Here is a 25,986-nt window from a genome sequence, read left to right as displayed (position 1 = left end):
AGTGACCAAAAATGACAAAATGTTATTTTTTTTATGGCATTCACTGCTTGAAAATCCACTGCAAAATCTTTCAGGCGGGTTTAGAGTAGCACAAATGCGGACAAACAGTGTTCTTTTTCCAATCACTAGAACTGCCACTGTAGAGCCTCTTTCAGGGCTAGTTTTAGGCGAGATACAGGTATCTACTTCAGGGCAGGTACACCTGAGAGGCCCTGAAAAGCTACTTTGAGTTCTAGACATTTATTGGCTAAATTTAGACAAGACAACACTGATTGGTTAAACTTGAAGAGGACAACAAGCACCGCATTTCTGCCCTCTTAATGCCCACAGTGTTAAATTTGCCATAAAGGCTAACATCACAACCCTCCATTGCTCTGCGTAGTATGCACTTACAGAACAACTGACTGCTATATGTTGCTGTTTTGGGGTGAAAATCATGGTCTAAGCTGTCCGAGCTACACAGTGGAAATAGAAAATCTGTAAATGTTGTTGCCACCTTGGAAAAGATGTCATTTTTAATATCCATATCTCTTAAACTTTATCTGCAAGTGAAGATTATTCACACATGTCAAGGAGAAATATGACATCAATATGATTAACAATTTTGGGGGGAAATCATCCCTTATTCTCTCATATTTGATTGCTATGCTTTTGTATTTGTGCTTTTTTTGTTTGCTTTCATTTTTTGTTTCGTGCTTCAGCTTGAAATCCATTTTACCATTTAGCATTCAATACAATTTCCTTTCTATGTTCTTCCTGTGTAGGTGCTATGGATGGATGGATGGATGGATGGATGGATGGATGGATGGATGGATGGATGGATGGATGTGTTAATGCAACTTGAAACAATCATTTAGTTTATTTCAACACACATCAGGCATCAGACAGCCACTAACTCGCTACAAAAATATGACAGATTTCCACTGGCTTCTCTGTGATGTAAAATCGAATGTTACTGTGGTACCATGGACTGTATGAGATATTCCTGCACAGTCCCTGGGCATGCATGAGTATATTTCAGTCTGAGCGAAGAGACGAGACTGAAAGTGGAATGAGCTGTAACAGAGCAGCGGCACAGAGAGGCTGGGAGACAGTGCGGGATCATGTCGGCTATTAGTTTACAATGAGAAAGGGGAGAGGGTGGCTATTAATAACAGTGTGTAATGCGATCAGCCTTCTAACCCTGCCAGCATGGTGGGTCAGGCTGGGTGTGAGCCTGTTTAGATGCCAGTAGGGGGTGGGGGTGGGGGGGTGCTGGCCTCTGACAGGGCACCGTGACACGCAAAGATGTAAACATATTTGTGTGTGGCGCTGCGTGAAACGTGGTGGGAAGCTGTGAACTGAGCATCGGTGTGTGGATGTTTCTAAACTGTGGATGTAGCAGTTTGATTCCATTTTGTCCGATATAGAGATGTTGACGCTGAATATGTTGACTGTGGTATTTTTTGAATCCGTTGTGAAGCTTTTTGGTCACACTTACAACAGTTCTCACTCTCTTTAATGCTCTGTATCTTTGATTTAAACCATAGTCGAGCATGTACGGCTGGATTTATGGGTTGCAGTTCACTCTGATTGGAGTTTCGAAGCTCCAAGAACAGTTGAGGTTGAAGCCTAATTGCTGGAAATAACTCGATAGGAATCATGATCACAGAGCACGGAGGCATGATAGCATGGCTGGAGAATGTATAAGCTGATGTTTGGGCAAACGTAGCGTGGAACAGTCAGCTAATTTACCGCATACCGACTAGGATGGGTGTTATACAAGGTCAGTCCAAGAATGATCTTTACTCGGATAGCACTTTTCACAAATGCTTTGCAAAAAATCCAATTCACTTTTAATTAAAAATATACACTTGGCAGGCAAAATCAGAAAACGGGTCAAAAGGAATGAGCTCAGGGGAAGAATAAGGCAGTAAAATGAATATGAGTAGATAAAAACATATGTCACACAGTTCCACAAGACTTCATACAGCAAAGACATGAATGAAGAGATTTGAAAGAAAGTAGTAGAAGTAATCCAAAGTAGTTTAAATCAGTCCACTGGACTTTAAGAAAGTTCCTTGAAGAGGTTTCACCTAGAGGTGAAACCTCTTCAAGGAACTTTCTGATCTACTACCACAAAAATGTGGACGGAAACCCCAATGCCATGAAGCAGTTTCAGATAGAGGAGCTGGCTTTGGAGGTGGGTCTCCGTCTGGATGAAAGGATGGGAAAGGGGTTCAGATGGAGGATATGGCTCCAGAAGCCTCTTGGATGAGAGGTGAAACGTCTTCAAGGAACATTCTTAAAGTCCAGTGGATTGATACTTTGGATAACCATGACCTGGATGAATGAGAACCTACACAGACATAGCAGAAGAAATAGTAAAAGCCTGATTGTCCTTAATGACAAGCTGACCTGAGAGTAGTTGAGTTTCGAGTCTATTTTGGTTTATTCCTGTGTGTTTTCTTTCTTATTGTCTCCAATGATTTATTGTTTGCGTTGCCACGCGTTTGTCTGTGTACATTTCACGCCCCTTTTCAGTAACTTCCTGTTTTATTTTTGAAAGCGCCTTCCTTGTGTGTCTCTAGTTGTTTTACTTCCTTCCTTTGTCTATTTGTCTGTTGCCCTCATTAGTTTCAAATGTATCCTTGTCACCCTCATCAGTTCTCAGAGTATATTAAGCCCTCCATCTTCCCATCTTTTGTGCCTTTGTTCCACTTGTTTCCCTCCTGGTTCACCTGCTGGATCCTCAGTTTAGCTTCCTGTTTGCTACTGTTCACGTGTACCTCCTGTGTTCCACAACCATCAGGTTTGTGTCTTTAATTTTTTAATTTTTTTGTTTTCTCTGGTTTAATTGGTGGATTTTACCCTGCCAGCCTTTGATAACTCTGTGAGGAGACTTTTAAATTAAGTTGCTTTTCTTTTACCTGCCTGTCTGTAGTGTTTAAGTTTTTTTCCTGAAATAGTCAGTATAGCACACTGAGTATATCAGATATAGGGGCTAGTTTGAGTGATCTCGAGCTGAAAGAAATAAGACTCCACAACATTTTTGACATTTCCATCAAAATAGAAGTCGGCATCTGACATCACCCCAAGATTCCCTGCAGTTTGCATGTTATTTGACAAAGACATCAACATAATCACAAATTACCAATAAATTATCAAAGAATAGAGGATAAAAGTAAGAGATGAAAACATGTAGTTGTTAAAGGTTAATACTACAGGTCAGATTCATTCATTTTGAGAGCACTGTCCTTGGCTGAGACCAGAGCTCTTCTCTCAGTCGCAAAGAAAGCTACCCGCATCCTTCCCCTCCTTCTCCACCAAGTTTCATTAAATTCAGATTGGTGAAATGTGTAACCTTGCTGACAGAGGAAGAACACACACAGCTTTTCATTTCATTCCTCTGCCTCAGCGTTCGCCTTGGCAGAGGCACGAAATGAAATGCTTAAATATTTCTAATATCTTTTCATAAAACACAGAAACAACTAGCCCATTTTTTGAGGAGCTTCGACAAAATGAAAACTCCAATTTCCTCCATTTTTCATCCATCAAGAGGTGCAGGAATGCTCTGCTGACAAGCCGACTGAGAGGCTTCGGGTTGCGACTCCATATCAAATATTTTCAAAAGTCATGTATGCAGGAGAGACAGCTGGGATTTGACATTTTTCAAACCCGCTGACAGATTTGACACAGATACAAGCAGAGTGCACGTTCTCCTTTTATATGCAGCGTCTTAATCAGGAAGAAAAGCCGTCGGGGAGCTTTAATGAGGCTTCCACTGCTACAGAGAGCTCAAATACTAACAGGTGTGTGACTAATAGCAATAGCTGCCACTGCCTGCTTCAGTCCACTGTGAGCTGCAAACTGTTGCACCTCTGAGATGAACAGCTCCCTCCTCTGGTCGTTACCCCAACAGAGCTCATTGCACTTTATTATTTACTTTGTTAGGAGTCCATCATCTCCTCTTTCATCCTCTCCTTCACCCTCTTTTCAAATCATCTCAAGCAAGATGAGTAATAACGGGCGTCCGTACGGTTTGCGCCGAGGTCATTAAACTTTGTGTGTGTGCCGTTGCTATGGCGACCGGGAGGCTGACTCAAACAGCTCGCTTTTGTAGGATGAAGAAGCACAATGTGAGCTACTGCAAGAAACGTCTCATGAGGAGGATTTGATGAGGTTAGATTGAAGTCTCAATAAATCAAGACGTCTGGAGGAATATCGGTTTCAGGAGCAACGCAGTTACATCTTTCAGGAAAGGAACGTGCCATGTTTATTACTCTTTAGGAGAATATTTTAAAAATGCTGTGAATATATCAGTTCACCAGTTGAGATAATTAGCATCTTGCTCATTATGTTAATGCAGTTTTTATTGCTTTGTCTCTTTACAGTAGTGAATCGAGTCTGTTCTGGTTGGATAACGGCGACCTGCAGCGAAGCTCCGGCCTCTATATCATACACCACCTCCTCCACCGCGGCTGAGGGTGAGAATGTGACACCTCTGACTTGTGGCGCTAATGAGATCTAAAGGCTCTGTCATGGGGAGGCCGAGGGGAGGGAGGGAGGTGAAAGGTGTAATAGGAAAAGAGGAAATTAGGCGAGAGAGCGTAGACAAGGAGAGGGAAAGTGAGAGAAATGAGCAAATGAAAGAACAGCACAGAGAAAAATGAAATGAGGGAATAGAGAACAGGAAATTGTTCCTGTGTGACTATTAGGCAGGCTGTAATTAATGTTTTTAATAAGTGTATGCAATCACCAGAATCGCATCTGAGACACAAAACTCATGTAGAAGGTTCTAACACTGCCAACAACAGCTGCTAATGACTCCTTTCTGTCTATTTTGGAGGTAACTCTTTTGCGTCATTTCTCAATGTTGCCAGATAAAAGTGGTACAAAGACCAATAAAATCTTCTTAAGGAGCATGCAGGGGTAGTGGCGGCATTAATCAAACATGAAAATTTTGCTCAGAACAGCAAGTTTTGTTTCTTTTTTCCCCACATTGTTCGCTCATTATTCAGGGATTTTCCCTCATTTTTTCCTGTTCAATCACTTTTTGGTTAAGTTTAAGCACCGCAGCTACTGAAAATATCATTATTTGGGTTCAAATTTGTCTCTCTTTTTGAGCTTTTTAAGTTTACTGAGGAGTCTGTCTGCAGCCATCTCCCATTGGATCTTTTCGAGCCCCGGCTTGGTCCAAGAGGCTCTCTCTAACTTTGACTGAATTTCATATGAAGACCACAGTGCCAGGAAGCACTCGGTCTCCTCCTCAGACCATTGCTGCTTGGATTTGGCGTCCATATTTACCGGTTTTCAGAACACTAACACTAAACACTATTACTACTTGCTAGGTTGTTTAAAAATGGCTGTTCTGTGTTTCTGCCATTGATCGTTGGTCACCGTAACCCCGTCCCCAGCCCGCGATGTGCTTCTTAACTCTGGCCCAGCAAAGAGTTGGTGCCTGAAAAGCACCAGTTTATGCAGCCTGGAGCCAGTGCTTAGCTGGTGGAAACACAAAGAACTGGTGCTGAGTCAGGCACTGGCTCTAAACTAGCCCTGGAACCAGCTTGGTTGAAATGGGGCCATAGCCAGACCATGCTCTCCACAGAGCTGTGTAGAATGGTCTGACCCCTTCTTAATACCATTCAGTCATAAAATATAAGAAAATGTCAAACAAAATCACAGCAGCAGAGATGTGGTTTTACAGACGCATGCTGTGTATATCTTATACGGACAGAATAAGTGATAAAGATGTTTTAAAATTACTAAACACAAATTATATGCTATTGAGCAAATTTAGGAAACGGCAAGGAGCAAAAGATCGGTTTAGTTGGAGAGAAATGATCATTGTTTGCTAAAAAACTAGCAGAGCTGCTTTAATGCACAGTCCAAGTTTATTGCAAAACTTTACATTTTTCGTATGTTTCTAAGTTGCTTCCTGGAGATTGTTGTTTCCAGTAGTAAAGGAATTTTAAAAATTCCACTATAGCAGAAGGGAAGGAAAAGCTGTGTTAAGTTTACGGCCACTGAGAGGTTTGTAATGACAGTCTACACTCCGGTGAGTCAGAATCGGCTGAATAAAAGAGCTTTACAGAACATTCTAATAAATAATCTGTTTTCATCTTTACCACCCTGACGAGTCCTGACACACTGATACGAGTACCATCAGCAAAGATAATTCGCTACAGCCTCAGGCCAACTTTTTCTAGTTAGGTGCAAGATCAGGTTGGCAAAAAACCCCACGATAGTTTCTTCACAATTTAAGAACAAATCTGACTCATAAGACATCCAAAAGTTTAAAAAAAGACAGCTGGTCTTTATATAATGTGTGATTTAATATGCTAAAGGACCCTTTGTAGGCCTGAATCAGCATCTTGTTGCTGGAAGTTTCAGAAGGCACTTAGAAACGATGAGGAGGAAGCAAATAGGATCAATGAATAACCTCTGTTCAGTAATGAGGAAACTGGGAACGCATCAGCAAGACTTTAGAGAGTGAGGCAGCTTTATTAAAGGTAGAGTGATTCCTGAAGTTTGTAGATATTTGAACTTTAGTGCTCCTCTTTTAGAAGAATCTTCCACCAAGTTCCGATATGATGAACAACTTGACTATTGGAGAATATTCCAGCCTTATGGGCATGGAAATGGAGTCTTGGTCTTAATCCAGGAGCAGAGAAACAGTGGTGGTGCTGAAAACAGCTTCTCGCTTTACATTTTAGAAGATTGTCCCATACATGTCGTCTATGCATAAGCATGAACAGCTTCCTCTACCTGTAAACATGGGTCCATATGAAGGTAGAAGATGAAATAGGATAGAGACGTAGTGGCTTGAAGAAAAGTAGGCCTAATCGATGGCAAATCATCTAATATTTAATAGCTAGACAGAGTATTTATTGCAGATATCTGTGATTTAAATCGTCCGTGTCAGAAAGAATATTTCAGATATCCACATCTTGGTTCTACTCGGACAAATAACTTCTGCTGTCGGGGTTTCTCATTAGCAAAATCTGCATATGTGAAGTTAAATTATAGCTAGCTGTCATTCTGTTTTTGATATCTTTTATTCTGACCAGACATATTCCTAGCCCAAGAAACATGCAATTCTCAGTTCAGAATAATATTCCATATTTTAGATGCCTTCACTTAAATTTGAAGAAAGCAAAATATTGTTGCAGATCTCAGTAGTAATGTCAGAAGCAGCAGCAACTGGAACCATAACTGCATCTGACGAGCTGTTTTCCTGTCATGTCAGAGCAGTCTGAGGCAAAAGTTCTAGTAAATTTCCACCACAAGTCACAAATGAATGAAGCTCTTGGTCTCCACAAGCTCCTATTTTCTATTTCATTTCATTTTAGAACACATTTTGTAGTCATAATGATGATTGCAAGTATTATTGTGATGGCTAAAACCTCATTCCAGATAACTGTCAGCATAACTACAACTGGTCAATTCTCCAAACTCAGCTATTAAATATTTTAACAGGTTGCCAGTCTGATCTGTTTTTTTATCCGCCAAGTACTGCCTGGTTTAGGATGCACAGGCGGTAAGATCACTGAGAAGATGTTGTGACTTTTAAAATTGGAAGGAATGGAACACCCTGTATCTTGAACTCAGACTGAAGAAGAGACGGATTGCATCCTTTAACAAAAGAGGAAGCTGCTTGTTATAATTTGAGCACAATTCTGATGCATTATTCTGACAGAAGAAGTAGAAAAGGTAGCATAGCCAGAATGTACCGTTTAAAAAGAGGTAATTCCTGCTTATATGAAGAGATGACAGCTTAAAAAAAAGTGCCAAATTCTGGCACACGTCAAAACACTGCTGGTGTGTGGGTTAATGTAGAAAGTGAACCTCTACTGTGCACTAATCTCGCTGACTTGTCGGACATGTTTTCAGAGTAAGTCTTTCCGGCACTTGGCTTCTTTAATTGGGAAATGAGTTTAAGTGAGTTTCTTAGAGACTTGTTACTAATGTGAGCGTGTCTGACCAGGGTTGGTTTCCAGAGAATGAACATCAGGAGGTTTTGCTGCTTGTCTTCTGCATCTTCAGACCCCACACACCATGTCAGAAGTGTCACCGATCAGGAGGATTATTTTACACAGCAAGACCTGATACATGGAAATATTATCTACATTTTTTTTGTACCTCCGAAAAAAATTGATGTCATCAAATTGATATTTTTCAACACACTAGCACATTCATGACTCTTTCTGTGAAAGATTGTCTTCTTGTGATCCCATCACGTCTTGTATTCAGGCTGGAAAATGCAAAAAAAAAGAGAGAAGAGAATCGTTGAATGTGGCAGTGCCTGTGGCGCTTTTCTTACAATTCGCCGAATTTAACTTCAAAGTTACATTTTTCTGTATTTCTGACAGTAACAGTGAAAAACCAGAAGAAAAACATCTTCAAATTCTTTGCTTGAGCATAAATTGGACTGTAAGGGATGGTACAACTTAAAACATGAAGTCTTTGGGGCTTTTCCCCCAGATCCCTGATACAGATGGAGTACAAGAATAGCAAGTACATTAAATAGAAAGTATATGAGATTTCTGCTTCATGCACTTTAGCGTTGGTTGCAGCTTGGCGAGTGCTTGTGGCGTAGCAGTGGGCGTCTGTACGAGACATCAACCTGTTGCATGAGTCACCGAGTCACGTCAACATGCAGCAGCAGCAGGGCAAAATTGCACTTGGATGTGTTTAAACACCATCAGACTGGAATAATCCTCCAAATCAAACCCAAGTCACAACCCTTCGCACACATTGCCACCTCCCACCAGGGCAGCTCTGGCCCAGCTACCCGCTGCCTCTCCAACACCCACGGTCCGTATGCTGGCAGACATGTTGCTGAGCATCTCCCCACGGACCCGACACGTTCTGCACACAGCAACATGCGCAAAGTTGAAGATATTCACAGAAAAGCTTACATATATAAACCGATTGTACACTGGAAGTTGAAGAAAAGCATACATGTACAGCACAGATAAGCATGCAAACACACATAACGAAACACACACACATATCTCTTTTGTGAAGTGGTGGGTTGGCACTCTGTGTGAAACACTGGCCAGCCTTTCAGTCCTGGTGTCCAAGCAACCAGAGAGGGCACAGACACACACACACACACACACACACACACACACACACACACACACACACACACACACACACACACACACACACACACACACACACACACACACACACACACACACACACACACAACAGCAAAGACAAATATGAGGAGAGTTTCTTTGATGTGCAATTTTATATTATTAGCAGGCCTGACATTTCCAGAAGAATAAGGAACGGGCGTGTGCAGCGGCTGTGAGTGAACCAAATATTTCACAGTTCAAAAATCCCAGCTTTTCAGGTGAGATACTTTGAATAGCTGTCAGACTTCACCTGTCTTCCAGGACGGCACTCGGGCGTGAATATAAGAGAAGTGTGGTTTGACTTTGTGCAAGATTCAGAGCGTCACCGCGGAGTCTTTTAAGACTCAGTGCAGCTCATAAACGGAAATAGCAGACACAAAGCACGACGGCGTGCTGAAGGGCGAGAAGGAACTAAAATTTGTGTGTTATTTTTAGACACTGAAAACAACGTGACTGTGCGAATCTGCCTCAGGTTTATACCGAGTTTTAGCTTATTGTTAAGATGTGTGGCGACTACGTGACTGTTTTTGCTTTATTCTCACCGCCGTCGTGGCTTCATTTTCAGCCACAGCAGGCAGCGGTTCGCACCCAAAAAACTGCTCTGAGATCCTTCTGTACTCTACCTGTTCAGCAGAAAAAATACAGAGCGAGAGGAAGAACTATTCTGGTCTATTTCTTGGGATTTCTTAATGTAAATGAGCATCTCATATTCTGAATGTCAAGAAACTCATTTTAAGACAAGTTATTTGTGATTTGCATGAATGGGGCAAAAATTAGCAATAGACATTTTGGTGCATTTGGTGCAGTTTATGGGGATCTTTACCTTACATTGTTTTGCACAAGTCAAGTTTACAAGTCAAATGTGTATTTTTACCTTCAAAATAAGTCGCTAAATTTAGATCTCTTTGATGACATTTAATCTTTGGTTGCAATTGAAAGTATCTGCTATTATAACCAAACTGCTGCTTTATAGTTACCTGCTTTATTATCTCTCCATACTGGGGACAGTTTCAGCAACAAGAATTATGTTTACCAGTTGTCTATCTGCCTGTTAGTCCATCCCATTCTCGTGAACGTTCCATCTCTTGAAGGCCTTGACGGAATTTCTTTAAGTTTTACTGAGACTCATAATGAAGCCTGTCAATCACCTTCATTTGCCCTGCCTCCGTGGTTTTGCCCCGCCTACAGCCCAAGGAGCTGGAGCGAGATTGGTCCAGGAGAGACTGCCACCTCCAATCACGGTACCAGGTGGCGTTGAAAAGGCTCAGTCATGCAGCAATTGGCAGCACTTTTAAAAAATGTTTTCCAATATGTTAATATAGGAGCATAAAGTTCGCATTCGGTTATGTTTTGTTCTTTCATTTCTGTAGCACCCATTTGCATTTAAGCCCTTCACTTTTTGGCCATAATTCCATTATTTCAATGCCAAATATTACAAAATTTCTCAACAAATATATGTATTTGGTATGGCTATGGTAATGACTTGTCAGTCATAAGGTAGCTGGTAAAATATACCCTGTTATATTGTGTGTTTTACTTAAAATAAGTGCATAATGTACTAAATTTATATCATGCTGTATTGAAGAAGCACCGATATTAGCAATTGAGACCATAAACTTATCAGAAAAATGTTTATTGAGGTAGCAAAGCAAGTGAGAAGTCCGATCATTTCTCATAGATTTCTATACAATCTGACTTCTTTTTGCAGCCACAGGCGTCGCCCCCTGCTGGTATTTAGAGGTAATGCCGGTCCAAATCACAACCTGACTGGCCTCACTTTTTCTGCAACTGGACTACAAGGCAACATAAATTTTTCCGGGTTGTTAAATGATAAAAATTATGAAAAAAACATTTACATCTTCCACTAATTCTCATGTGAAATCCATATGTTAATGCTGTGAAGCTGTTGCATCACTATCATTAATATTTGATGCATTTTTTCCATCTTTGCGGGGAAAAAAGGCACAAAACTGACTGTGAATACAAGTTTTGTCAAGTAGACTGCATTAATAGGAGATTCATTCATTTCTTCACTGTACATTAACCTATTTTGCTTATAAACGAAGGCTGCTGTGCTCCAGTTTGTTTCTTGTGCTTAAGAAAATTGCTGAGATATATATGCAGTCGCAACGCTTCATGTTTACTGTTGCCTTGTGTTTTTCTGTTGACACGATAGTTCTAGCTCAGCACTGCCGGCTGTGTGCTGCCAACATTTCCGACTGCTTCGGGCTGCACACTTGCTTTCTCTACCACTTTATTTTTCTCACCCAGAAAAGAAAAAAGAGGAAAAAAAAAAAGCACTGGAGAGAATTCCCCAGTCACACATCACCCACGTCGGCCCAAAGCGGACAGCATTTGTATTCAACGCGAGTATTTTCTAAGCCAGTGAATAAAATGTGAACATGGATTAATGCAGAGAAAGCGCACACCTAATTATGGACACTTCATCACCTTTACTGCTCATTTTCTGAATATTTGAGGCCATCTGTGCCTGGAGCAGGAGTTTATTTCCGTCTGAAGTGTGTGTGTTCATCCCTGCACTGTGAGATCATTTAGACTCTGTCAAGAAATGTCAATATGAGGAGACTCTTTGACAGTTGGATGATGACTGGAGGATGAGATGTTGCTAGGTAACCGAAAACCTGACAGACTGAGTGATGGTGCTTTAGGCTGAACAGTTGGCGTGTGTAGGACGGTTCTACATGCTGTAGTAAGTGTTCATGTGTGGATCTGGTGAAGCTCACATGCATACTTATGAGGTCACTGGGTTTAACCTGTTTACAGTGTCAAAGGCTGCAATCAGCACACTGAAGCAGATGGCTACTTGATCTTTTACCCTCTTTAAGAAAACCAATATCAGAGTCCGGAGCATATGAGAAATACGGTGGCATGCCAGAAACACGCAAACACACATGACAAGTTGATGCTGTCTACACAAATAATGAAAAAAGATTATCACTGCCTGATCCTCTAATGCAGAATCCTCCGACATGCTGTCTGGTGCAGTTACAAAGCAGCATTATGACTCATTTGGAGTCATGTTTGTAGCCACCTGGCACATCAAAGTCCCAATATTCACTCAATTTAAGCTCTTTTCCTACCAACTCTTAAGGGAAATGTCATGAGCTGCTAAATGATGCACTGTGTTCAGCAGCTACTTGCTAACCCTACGCGTCTGCTGGCTGCTGCTGAGGAGAGTCATAGTGTTTGTTTTCTCACTGAAAACAGCAGTCGGCTGCAGCCAAAAACGATGCTGCCAGAGTGGTTTTACTCAAAACTGGCCTTCCTGTTTAATGTGATATAATGGGATTGCATATAAATAGCCTCTTCAGGGACATTTTGCTTGTTATGTCTGCGCTTTAGAACCTTTTCGTGTGTTATTTTACGGTATTAATAAAGAGTGGGGCCTTCAAGACATGCAGTTATGTACAAAATAAAAAAGAACGTGGGTTGATAACTGTGCCTGTCTACTCTATATATATCAAGCAGGTTAGATTGTATTAAATTGTTTCATTGGTACCTAAAATCTGTGTAGAATCTCAATGATCCAGGTCATGGTAGTCGTAGGAACTTCAGTAAAAATCAACTGAACTTCTCTTGTAGGTTCTTCAAGGAACTACAAATAATATTCAGAATATATCCCCTTTAGCTGATCCGTTCCAACCCCGCAGTGTTTGGAATAGCGTCTCCATCTTCCAAGCATGATATCCCAACTTTCCAAACTGGAATTCTGAATGGATGTCTGGTTTTATTCCTTTAAGAATAAAGAGAAACAAAGCCCTGACTGGCTCTACAGACGGCCAAAAAAGACACTGCAGCTGGTCAATGTTCACGCCCGCCCTACATTCCTGCCCCCCGATTGGTTCCATTGTCTTGACTAGCTGTACCCTCTTCTTCCTCCTCGTGAGTCTCTTTCTCATTATTATTCATGCCATTTCTGTGATCTCCCTCCTTTCTTGGTCCTTCCTGGTGTTATCCTGTTCTATGTTCTCTTCGTTACATGGGTTCTCTCCTTCCTCTTCTACATCCTCTCTCTTCTGCCATCTTCTAGGTTCTTCAAGAACCTACAAGAGAAGTCCAGTTGAATTTTACTGAAGCTCCTGCAATTACCATGATCTGGATGAATGAAGTTGGGTTTCCATTACAGTTTTTCGCAAAATAAAAGCGATATTCCTAAAATTTCGACAAAGTATATTTGCGCTTTGAATGTGTTTCCATTGAAGGTTGTTCTGGGCAGAAGCATCGTAACTCTCGTAAAATATCATCCCGCGAGATTTCACTGCAGGAAGATGGACGCCCAAAACCTGTTTCTATCTCCTTATAACACTCTGCATTCATCTGCTGTTTGCCGTGTAGTATGGCAGTGATGTTTTTCTCAAGAATAATGGCAAGAAAAGTCTCGGTTTCCTCTTCTGTCCACATGTACCACGCCATGTTTACTCCGAGAGAACTGGTCATGTGACCAGGTACGTCACGTCCGTTGACGTATAATTGCGGAAAAAGTGTTTCCATTGCGCTTTTGCGATATTTTTCAATATCGAAACGTCTGAAAAACGACCTCATGAGAGCGTAAAAACTTTTTTGCGATATTTTAGTCCTTTTTCGAAATTCAGGTGTTTCCATTACCAGTTTTTTATTGCGCTATTTATATTTTGCGCATATCTAAGGGTAATGGAAACGCAGCTTGTGAATCTACACAGATCGGTACCTAAAGCAACAAACCAATGGAGCCTAGTGTGTCCTCTTTGTCTTAATGACACCCAATAACTTATATTAATTAGTAACCTGCTGTCACTGCATCTATCCTTCATTATCACATGCCAAGATGAGCTCCAACCAGAAGAAACGTACCAGGGAACAAACCTGTTGCAACTAAATTAAATTTTCCGGTCGCAAATCCAAGCGCTGATGCAGATCATCCACAGCTTGTGGATGAGGCAGATGGACAAAGTGAAATCTGGAATTTGGCTTACTTACCCACAGACACCACAAAGTTCATCTGCAATGGCATTTTGGGAAGCTATGCAAACCGAATGTATCAGCACGTTTAACTTGTTGAAGCGTCTCTCCAACATCATGTTCTTAAATAGAAGTAAAACAGATGTGATTTGTTTGGCAAGATAAGAGTAAAAACTGTAATTTTGCTTTGTCTTTTTTTTCTTTCTATATGCAAACACAACATTAATGTGCTAACTTCCTGCAAGCTGCTAAAAATCCCCAATGATGTGAATGTGCACTAAAGTACTGCAAGGATTGATCTTTTATTTGGCAGCAGTGTGGCATGAAGGTGGAGACATATGGAAGAAGCTGATCATAATGAAGCTTTCCTCCTGGTATGGCTGGATATACAAATGTATAAACATACAAAAAAAATAATAAATCACTCCTCCAGTTGCTTTAATCTGCTTCACTGGGACATTTTTCGAGGCCTACAAAAGTTCCTCTTTCCCTAAAATCCAATCAAACCACCCTGCCAAGCCAACCCCACTAAAACAGCCCCGTTTAAAAGCAATCAATGAAAAGAAAGTCATTTTCTTCAAGGCTTTAAAGAGCAAGTCCGATCATTTTCTCACTGCAAAATTTGGTTTCTGACACAGTTCCAAAATGCAGCAGCCATTTGGTGCCGTGATTAATGAGCTGTAATGGACGCGTCTGCAGGTTTCTGAACAACACCTAATGTGACAACCCTTTTAGGCCGTAATTGGAAATTGTAATTGTGCTTCGGCTAACAGGCCATGTGGGGATGGTATAATTAAGAAACTGTTGGTAATGGAGACCAGTTATGGTTGTGCAGTTGTCTGACCCAGACCTGGCCTTAATGTGTCTGACACACAAAAATGGCTCGGGGGGAAAAAATAATCTGCACAGTGGGAAAAGTCATCAAATCTGACATCCCTTGTCTGTCTCTGTCTAAAATTAATTGTCTTTGTAGATTTTTTTCAGGACAAATCTGAAATAATATCAAATAGCTAGACTGCCTTTGAGGAATAAAAGAACAAGAGACAGAAGAAAGGAAAAAGTTCCCGCAGTTTACTTCCAGCTGACTGTATGGAATAAAAGAGGAGGCCCAGCATGATCCTCATTTGTTCATACTATGTGTCACATACAGCAGTATTATGTCGTGTGTGATGAGCCCATATTGTGACAAAAATAAAAGAAATCCTTTGGTTTATACTGCCATCACAGCGCTAACAGGCGTCACTGAGGAGTCACAACCATCTGTGACATCAGGATGGATTTAGACAAAGTTTTCAGTCGAGAGGTGAATGAAACCCTGAAGAAACATGGACTCAATCTAAAAACTCTCTGGAGTTATCTGAAAGATAAGTACTGAAAGATTGTTGCTTAAACTAAAACTTGAGTGTCATTTATCATATCCACACTGAAAGTTACGTCTAGACACCATGTTCTTTTTTGGGTTTCTGTTTACCGTACATTTCTGCAGATAAGTCGTCGAGTGTATGTGACTTTGACACCACGTTGTGACATTTTTGACAAAGCTACAGTGTGGTTGTGGTGTAAAATATTAATGAACTGTCTTCCCTAACACAATGCTGACCTGTAACTGTATAAAGTTGCTGCAGAGCATGTGTTAGAAAGCTTTTATTTTGAAAGCTAAGCAGACAAAGAGTATCAGATAATGTCCAATGCATTTTAGTCCATGGGCACAATTTGATCTCAAATGGGCCAGACCAGTCAAATGAGAGCATAACAATCACAACTGCAAATATTTCCTTGTATTTTAGTGCAAAAAAGTACAATAATTTGCCTTGGTTTATCATTTACACATGTGCGTTACAACTTACAGATCACATTATATCTACAAAGGCACAAAACATGCAGTCACAGGTATCTGGAACAGAATAATAATATAGTTACTTTAATCACAAAATAAAATAAAACGAAGTGAAAACTTTGAACTGAAAACGCCCTAAACATCCATCATGGTGCCAACACCAGACGACAGCCTGTGTTCATCTCTCAGGTTCTCTCAAGTTGTTCTCTTTATCTGTGTCACTTTGTTCCTGTCTTTACTTGAGTTTATTAGTATTTTTATCTCTATGCTTTCTGGGGAAAAGATGAGGAATCCCATCATTTACATGTAAAACCCCTGAGCAGAAAGTTCTCACCTGTTATCCGGTAATCGAGAACAGTAATTTCAGTGATTTGAAAGGGCATAATAATTACTGTTATTTTTATATTGTCTGTAGTAGTAATAGTAGCTCTTCTAGTGTTATTTAATCACAGAAAGGAGCACAGCAGAAAGCATTTTATGGTCACGGTTTAACTAGGGAGGGCAGGTTTGTCTGTCTGTTATCATCCGGCTGCTTTGTGCCGTTCGTCATTAGCGCTCTGAGCGGGCTGTCTCGGTGTTTCTAATGGGGTCTGATGCCCTGAGCTGCTGGCCTGCACTTAGAGCTGCAGCTGATTAGAGCTCAGCCTTCAATTTCAGCTGCGGAGTCGGTGTCATTATGCGGAAGGGCGGGGTAATGGGAAGAGGGCAAAGACGGACGACAGCGACAGTACGGACGAGCCGCTTCCCAGTTTGAGAGTGTAAAGGAGAAAGAATGTCTACAAGGGGGGGATCTAAAAGGTACAGATATGCAGTGAGTGACGAGCGAAGGCAGGTGAGGCGGCAGAAAAAGACACTAACTTGAAGACAAAACACACAGAGGAAAAGCTGCAGCTGGATTCTGCACACAAAATAGGGATCAAACAGGTTTTAACGTATTCACAACAAACCATGCTTGAACTGTTTTTACACGTTTAGTAGCTCTTTCCATGCCTTGGGAAGTGTTTCTATATTCAAGAAATAGTGATCGCTGACAGGTGAAAGGACAAACCAACATAAAGTGTCTCCTTCGCCCTTAGATGCATAACGTCGTTTTCTTGCCACATCTTTGTAACAAAAAGTTTTTGTCATGTCATTTTCCATCTGTTCCTCTAAAAACATGTTTTTATATTTTTCAATTTAACTTCTTAAGTTATAGTTTATATTTTTAAAGAAACTGTTATATTTGTATTACTACCCCCAAGCTCTTTATCATTGATAATATCATGCAAGAGGTGATGCACAAACTTGGAGGGATGGAAAGCAGTGACAGCTGGAGGAAAAGAGTGGTCAACAAAATGGATGTTGACATTCTTCTATTGCTGTTCTGTGTAATATTCAGGGATGGGATCAGCAAGTTCTGATTCCAGCGGAAAGTTGTTGACGGGGGGGGATATGTGTGCGGCGGCGACTGCCAATCGCTGGGCCGTTTACAATCGTCGTTAACAAGCTATCGTTAACGTCGTTACCATCTCGCGGGAGTATCAGCGACAATAAAGTGTTCAAACTTGAAATGAAATCGGCGGATCCGCGTAAAATTCCCATCCCTGGACTCTACACTTCATGGTGACTCGATTACAGTACTGTACATGACTGCTCTCACTGAGTGGCAGCTCGCATTCAGCGCAGTGGATATTAGCAGCCGTTCGATATTACGACTCGCCATAAACATACCTCACCCCCCAAAAAAATTTTCTCCTCGAATTTAGACGATTCACAAGAATGACCCTGGCAATTATAAAATCCACGCAATTCCGCGGATCCGCGGAAAATTCTCATCCCTGAATATTCTCCTGTTTCAATTAGCAAAATGTTCGAAATCTGTTCAAAAGTGAAAAATAAACATATTTCAAACCTGAAATCATTCTTATGTGGACAAAACTGTAATACAAACAATAATACAAATTACTATTCTTAACCAAATAGGATAAAAATGACATTTATGTGCAGGTAGAAGTCCTTTTTCTTTGAATCGGTTTGCTTGCTTACTTTGAACAGACAGAAAACAGTGCAGTGGAGTGGCAGATTTGAGCCTGTTGTATATCAACCTGTAACACATTTGCTGCATCAAATTCCACTTCTTTTTTCTGTTTCTCTTAGCAACAAGCGGGAAGTCCCTGATTGGAGGCAACTGCAATGATTCATGTCAAAAATCCCAGTCTGAAGCAACACGGCACCAGCATCTAAATTCACTGACATGAGCTGCTATGAGGACACAAGACAACTTTAAGGCCGATCGCTTTAGCTTCAAACTGATCTGTCAGGTTACCAATCACACCTAAGAAGCACACAAGCTCCTCGGATGAATGCCTCCAAGTTACACGATGTTTCAGAGTTCTTGAATTTACCCCACAACAGGCTCTCATCAGGTGCGACCACCTCATAATCCTCAAGCTAACAGACAGATGTCACCCTACTTTTACAGATTTTCTTTTACTTTTCACCACCATCCCTCTTAAAGTGCTCCGCGGTTTGTACCAGTTGATCTCCTGGACAACTTTCTGACAGCTTACCTGCCCAAATACTCACAAAACAGAGTATTAAAAGCCACCACTTTCACTCTCTCTATTCCACAATTCCACAAGGCTTAACCTCAGCGTTCATTCATTTCCAGCAAATGTGCACAAATGTAATACACATAATGTTCTTTCTTCTGGTAGCCTTCATGGCATTTATTCATTCTGCAGACCTTCATGCTCCAAAAATGCTGCTCGTGTCTGATTTCAAAGGCTGGGACTGATGCTGAACTCAGGATTCTCTGATGAGAAATGTTTGAATCTTTAGAAAAATGATGACAGATGTGAAGACCTTGCTCTTTTTTAAATGAAAACATTACCAGAAATTATGCGCATGATAGAAATGAGCAGTAAAACAAAACTAGTGTTCAATGGATGTTTTTTTTCTTCACTTAATTAGTCAAATGCTGCATGTTTGAGTCTTTCCTTTCCAAAAAATATGTAGTTATTTTACCCGCACTCGACATTTTCTGTCCTTTTCATGTTTGTTGTTCTTGATAATTTTAGCTGTGTGTTAATGCACATGGTTCCCATAATACATCATTAATACACTGTGTAGAAAGCACAGTTACATTTAGGACCTAAAGGACAAAAATGTCCAAATTAAAACTTCAATTTTAAAAATGTCTCTTCCTGACACCATGAAATCATACATTCTGTGTCATTAGGCTTTTATTTTGGAGTCTTGACTTCAAAACTGTGAAGTTGTGGTTAGCTATGAAATATGAAATCTGTCTTTTTTGGTGTTTTTTCAGTGGCATCATGTAAACAAACTGGCATTTAAAGGGTTCAAATCCAGAAAATGGATGAATATTGGCTAGTTGTGGTCAGGATTGATGTTTTCCAAATGTAACTCGGTGGAAGTGGAACATGTGACACACTAGAGCAGAGATCTGAAATAGAAAATATGAACTGATGTTATGTCTGATCATCAGTAACCAGAATAAAAAGCGGCACATGGCAACAGGTTGTTAAGAATCTATTTCCACAAAAGCTGCAGCCCCGACGTCCTTTGTGATAGTCGGCTGGCATCACATCATGACTGTATAAACCGCCTGATGCGTGTGTCTTTGCAGCCTTTCCTCACTGAAACAAACACCACACACAGCGAGGAGCCTTTCAGCTACAGTTTGAATTAAAAAAACAGAAACTACACGAGGTAAAAGCAGCAGAATAAGAGATCTGACTGAAAAGGAGGAGCAGTGACTCTGCATTTCCATTGTTTCTGCTTCCACTGACTCATCTCTGTCAATAAACTCATTCACACACAGTGACACAACAGCCTCTCCCTCTGCTGATCTTCTTTCTCCTGTTCCTCCATCCGTCTCCTCCTTCTCTCCAACTCTCGTTTGCGGTTTATTCTCTCTCTTCCTTCCCTTCCCTCCTTCCTTTCTCAGCAGCTGAATCGTCCGAGTTGTTTTGTTTCGGAGAACTTCCTCTCTGTGGGCCTTTCTTCTCCGCTCCGATAAATGAGCTGGTCTTGTGATGGGAAACAAGAACTTCCCTATTTTAGTCTGCTCTGGGGAAAACACATATGAGTGCAGTCAGGCGCACGCACAAATCTGTCAGTGAACACACCATACATCACTACAGGGACATGAGCTTACACTGTCACACAAATATAGCTTCTGTACATACAGTGGTGGAAAAAAGTTTTCGGACACCCTTGAAATTTGACACAATCTCAAATTTGACACCAGCAGCACTCATGCATCCCCAAACCATGATACTGCCTCCACCATGCTTGACAGTAGGTTCTGTACATGCTGGAGATAATGCTTCACCAGACCTGCATATCCTCAAATTAGCAGGAGGAAGATAAAGCTGGAAACTGGACTCATCTGACCACATAATCCTCTTCCAGTTCCTGGCTGTCCAGTTCTTGTGTGCTTGGGCCCATCAACGCCGGGCTAACCTCTGTCTCTCATTGATCAGGGGCTTCTTGGCAGCCTTGTAGGATCTTAAGCCATGATCTAAAAGTCAACCATGTGCAGTGCAGGTGGATCTCTGGACACCAGTTTGGTTTGACCACTGCTGAAGCTCCTGTGAGGTCATTCAACGGTTTTCCCTGCACATGCAGATCAGGATATGGTCATTTCTTGCTGAAGAAACCCTTGGATGCACAGATCTTGGTTTGTCTTCAAAGGTGTTGGCTCCTCTGTACTTCTGCAGAACTGGACTATATCTGCACTTCCTGGCTATCTGTCACCTGCTGTACTCTTCCTGGCAGAGAATCGGTCCTTGGAGGTGTTTCCTGCGCTAGGTTCCTTGTTTTAGCCGTTTTTATCTCTGAAGAACTTTCAAATGTGCTGCTTTATATTGACTTGAGGCACGGCATCAATTTTAAGTTATTTTATTTGGAGTTTGTTTAGTATTTTAGCTGTAACTGTACTAAAAGAAATTGCACTTGAAGACCTAAGAGTGATTCTTAATGCAATATTTCACAAATGCATGGGGCTTTTTTCCACCACTGTATGTCTTTCTGTTAAAACGTAGTTAAATCCAAATTAAAAATCACATGTATGACAGCAAGTCTGCCTTTGTGTATGAGCTGGATCCTGTTTTTCTGTAAGTTTTGTCACTTCCACATCCCCAGGATACAAACAAGCATGAAACACCCCTGCTCTGTGCTTGTTATGTGCAAAAAACACATCCAACATGTTTTAAAATACAATGTTGCATGTACATATTTTAGGAAATATCATTTATCTACCAGCTTCATTTTACTCACCTTTAGTCAGACTAAAACATGAGCTCCATAAATATGGCCTGCAATTTTCCCCTTCAGTTTGGAGCTCCAAATTTGACAAATACTGTTGGTGAGGTCATTCGAATATAGCGCAAATATATACAAACACATTCTATTCCGCCACAAATGAGTTTTTACACTTACAGTTTTTATACTGTCATGCTCGCACACACACTAGAGATTAGATATACTCACCTCATTACTTCAAACTCACAAGGAAAATTGAAAATATGGTGAGAGAAATGAGACATTAACAGTTAAATATGTGCTAAGATTTAAGAAACAAAGAGCACAGCCAAACAAAGAAATAGAGGAATTAAATAAGCTTCTGAAAGATAAATTAAAATAAGATTCTGTTTTTCCTTCAGATTGCAAGTTAATAAAATAGAAGCTCCTCAATTGACTACAAGTTATAAGAATAAGTATAGTTAGTTTCATGTTTTACTTATTGATATGTTTTCTGCATTTTGTCACTTTTAGGACACCGTACTTCAGTAGCATGACTACTGTGTGTAACATTGAGAATATTAAATATGTATTATGTATCATTTTGTACACTTCAGCAGGACAAATCTGTTTTCTTTCGAAATGTGCACATTTGTAAATACTGCTTCATGGTTTTGAATGCAGTCAGGCTGCACAGCTTGAGTTTGTAGTTTCTTGCCCCCCGTCACTGAGGGGTTGAAGCAGGCTAATGGATTAATGCTCCGACTGTGGCGGCGTTTACATCGCTGCTGCAGCACGACCCCTTCTTTCCATTTTTCTTCCTTTTGCAGTTCCTTGTGAAAGCTTTTTGTTGCCATGGCAAGCCTGAACAAATGGACTTACAGTGTGCTATTTAGCTGCTTATACCTGTTGAATATTTGAAGAGAAACCAACTGTTTGACTGCAGATTCAGTGGAAGAAAACTACCTGACGTCTCTCAGAGATATTTTAGAGGACAGAGGAGAATTCTTGATGTGAAACCAACTGAGGCACAAACGGTTTCTTCATTGTTCCTCAGTGATAAGACAAAGCTGTTGTCTGTCATGTTGAGAACATTTCCATAAATCCCAGCTCGCTAATCACCATACGGCCTCCCGGGCAATCAAAGATCATCAACTGACTCATCCGTCACCCGCTGGGAGCGATTTGAATGTCTGACATGTGACGTACGAGTTAGAAACATCGGCTGTTGTGTTCCACTTCTTGTTCATTTAGTGTTCAGTGTCGCTAAATGGTGTCTCCCATTATCTTATGCAAAAGGAAAGTTAATTCCGAACGCGAAAATGTCTCAGATTCAAGCCAGAGTAGCTTGTGTCTGCATCACTGGGTGTCCAAAGAGCATTTTCAGTTGCTCCGTTGCAAATGGCCATGTGCTTATTTGCATACATTAACAACAGTATGCTCTTTGTTTCAATGAAACCAGCCTGTGAGAGGACTCGGTTTCATTAGCTGGTGACAGGTAGAGGAAGTTTGGGCTTTGTTTTAGGAGCTGCAGTGATCGTTGAAGTCACAGGGTTGAGCAGCATTCAGAATACTTCACTACATATCTAAATTTATAGCTTTAAACCTATGAATCCTTAAAAAGCTGCAGTGGTGCACTTTTAAATCCCCTGGTTTCAAAGTATCTCCATTCATATTTTCCATTTTGAACTGAAAGGCAGCTGCAAATGTTGAAAAAATAAAGATCTCTCATGGACCTCTGGCGTTTGTTTAGGGAATCACTCCACATAAATCAGAAATCACTGTGTGCACTGATTTAGTTTAAATGGAGCCCAACCAAGAATCAACTTCAGAGGCCAAAAAATGAAGCTAATGCAAAGGTATTTCTGTCTGAGCCATAGACTGTATATATAGTGGACGTAGCATCTGGCTCCAGAATTGAAGCCAACCCGGAAGTGTCAAAAACTTGCAATATCACGCCGTCCGCTAGGGTTGGCTCCAAAAAGCTTTTTCTCCATAGACCCCAATTCATTTTTGGAAAAAATAAAATTTGATAGACTGATTTTCTACAGCTCAGGATTTTTTCCCCGTTAGTTTTCATGGTCAAAATGAGAGATCAGGTGGCCGATCTTAAAATAAATCATTACTGAATTTTAAATAAATCGTTAAAGTTGGCGGAGCAAGGGGGCGTGGCTATACTTGATAGACAGCAACAGAAGCCTCTGCGGTAAAAGGTGGGCGGGATAAGAGAGTCCTCAGCCAATCCTGCCCCTAGTTGCTCTCCGGTCCAGCCTGTTTGATGACGCTTTTTACGTCACTGGCTCCAAAAAATCCAAAACGGCGACCAGGAAGTAGCAAAATCCGGGCTTCATTTTCTTGGCGTTGAAACCAACGGGTGACGTCACGGTTAGTTCACGCCTGGTCGGAGCAAGTCTTTAAGCTCAAATTGAGCCTTTATAACCCTAAAAATTGCAAAATACAAAGCAAATCCTAATGCATGTTTCCTTGCACAACACACTGATGTAAGTGGAAGTAAAATAACTGATGTAAATGTCAGATAATGGGGAAAGTGTTGAAAAATAGATGTTTTCATCAGCTGCAATTTTTCATGTCTTTGGGGAAAATTTAAGTCACGCTTTAGCTGCAGTTTTCTTTTTCTCGCCACAAGATGTTCTTTACCTCAGTGAAACGGAAAGTCTTTTTATTTTACAATCATGGAAAAAATTATTTGACCACCCTTGGTTTCTTTAATTTCTTTTTCATTTAAATGCCTGGTACCACCGATACCTAAAAGCTGTTTTTGGCAGTACAATGCCACAGCTATTGATGGAAAAACCTAAGTGATTTTGTTTATTATCAAGAAAACCATGGAAAAAATCTAGATATCTGCTCTTAAATTAAACTCCTATGGGCTATTTTATTGTGATCATTATATTTGCTCAAACAAATGTAGCTTTCGTTGTACCAGGCATTAAAATGAACAAGAAATTGAAGAAAACAAGGGTGGTCTTATCATTTTTTCCATGACTGCATTTTGACCTTTTTGTGGAACTTTGTTTTTTTCCACTGAGATTTATTTATTTTTGTGCACAAATTGGAAATCTGCATAAAAGCTAGTGGACAGAAAAGCACTTAGAATTAATCAAAAACACTAAACACTGTGATTGCAGGGCAGTAGTGTCCTTCAGTAATGAGTCAAGTGGAAATAGAGGAGTTCACAGCCCATCATCACTGTTTATCACAAAGAATGGAAAACTTAAAACACAGTAACTGCAGGCAGTACGGTCTGATCCTGAACAGTGTGTGGCGTTGCAGTTGTGTTTCACCTATACTCTAGGTACTAGTAAAAGGCCACAAACTGCCTTTGTGTAATATAAACTGAGCTTTATACCTAACCTTTGACATTCACTGAACCTTTCCTCTCCTGTCGCATCATGTGAGCCAGCAGTAGATCTGCATCTCCTCCTCTGGTCCACCAGTGCTGTGCCACAATCTGTCCAGCCCTTTCTGAACTGAATCACCATCATATTTAAAGCTACATTTAAAAAAAAAAGGGCTAAGCAGTTGGATGCTTTCTCTAGATCAGCATGTATTTTCCAGGGCTTGCGTGCCTTCTTGTATTTGTGCTAAAAATAGGGGACTTTTTTTTGCCATGATGGCCTCTGGGTTAAAGACCTTACAACAAAAGTCTTATTCATTTCCTGAGATTTGATATTTGGCCTCATCATGAGTTGCGGGCCAACAGTGAAGTCACAAGTCTTTTTTGGTTGGTGAATAAAGCACAGTAAAGTTCACGGAGCACAAAAATCTGCGCTCATTTTAAAACCATCCTGAAGTGGAGATCCCATGTGAGGATGGAGGGAAGTGCAAAAGCTATTTTAGAGAGTTGTCTTGTATTTTAAAGCTGCACTGTTTTTCTGAATCTTCGGACCTGAGTTATAAGCTTATACTGTCTTTACATGAGGTCCAACCACACGCCTTCACCTCAGTCATGTGAAACCATTAGAAGCCACAGCACACCTATTTCTTCCGGTGGCTTCTTGTGTGGTTGTGGCCTCTTTGGTGTCCAGCACCTGTGAACATCAGGGTTTAAGTTACACTTTACAAAAGCAAAAGCAGCTGTGCACTTTAGGCCCACATATACATATTTCTGGGGATAAATCTCAGGAGGAATTGGCCTCTACAGGAAGCAAATCTTGAATCCCTGTGCACTATATAGAAAATGATGATTCAAGACTGTACCACTTTACAGTAACTGTTTGTTCTTCAGTTTCTATGTTAAAAACTACAATCCTCAAAGCACAAACTCAATGCAAATCAGTTGATCTTTAGATGCTGAGACTTAAGTTAGTATGTCCACCTTCAGAGTACGCCAAAGACGTTCTACTGGATTCAACTCAGGTTTAAATGTTTAGAAACTCTTGTGGGATTTCTGGTAGGGTACTTTGGATGCTGGAATTTTATGTATTTTATGAGCTAATATGTTTGTAAATCCACACATATTTATAGTGCATCTATGAATGTGATCTTTCCAACATTTTTTGCACTTTTGCAGCTTCATATCATCACATTACCACCTCTGTGCTTCACTGTCAGGACTATGCATTCACTGTGGTAGTTTTATAGTCATGCCAAAGAAACTGGACATCATCTGAACTGAATAAATCTGTCATGTAACAATCTGTGTTCGTAACATTCATCTTGCTTCTTTTCATGCTCTTTGGCGAAGTGTAAATTTATAGTTTTTAGTCGGTCTTGGATCTTTCTGTTTCTTTTTCTGTCTTTGTGAAGCACAACCAGAGATTTTAGCTCCTCTGGAAATTCTTTTCCAGGTGG

The 25,986-nt window shown here is 40.6% G+C and overlaps 1 protein-coding gene across 1 annotated transcript in view; it reads left to right on the top strand.

The window, feature by feature from the left end:
- The first annotated feature begins 4,446 nt into the window (after positions 1-4,446).
- Positions 4,447-25,986, top strand: part of LOC110967752 (proliferation and apoptosis adaptor protein 15) — an 81,256-nt gene continuing 59,716 nt past the window's right edge. The window contains exon 1 of the mRNA XM_051943809.1: positions 4,447-4,466. The gene's annotated coding sequence lies outside the window, so the exon portion shown is untranslated. The remainder of the gene's footprint in view (positions 4,467-25,986) is intronic.

This window comes from Acanthochromis polyacanthus, chromosome 23, assembly GCF_021347895.1.
Source record: "Acanthochromis polyacanthus isolate Apoly-LR-REF ecotype Palm Island chromosome 23, KAUST_Apoly_ChrSc, whole genome shotgun sequence".
Classification (NCBI taxonomy): domain Eukaryota; kingdom Metazoa; phylum Chordata; class Actinopteri; family Pomacentridae; genus Acanthochromis; species Acanthochromis polyacanthus.
The sequence above is the reverse complement of the archived record's forward strand: the minus strand, read 5'-3'. Positions and strand labels throughout refer to the sequence as shown.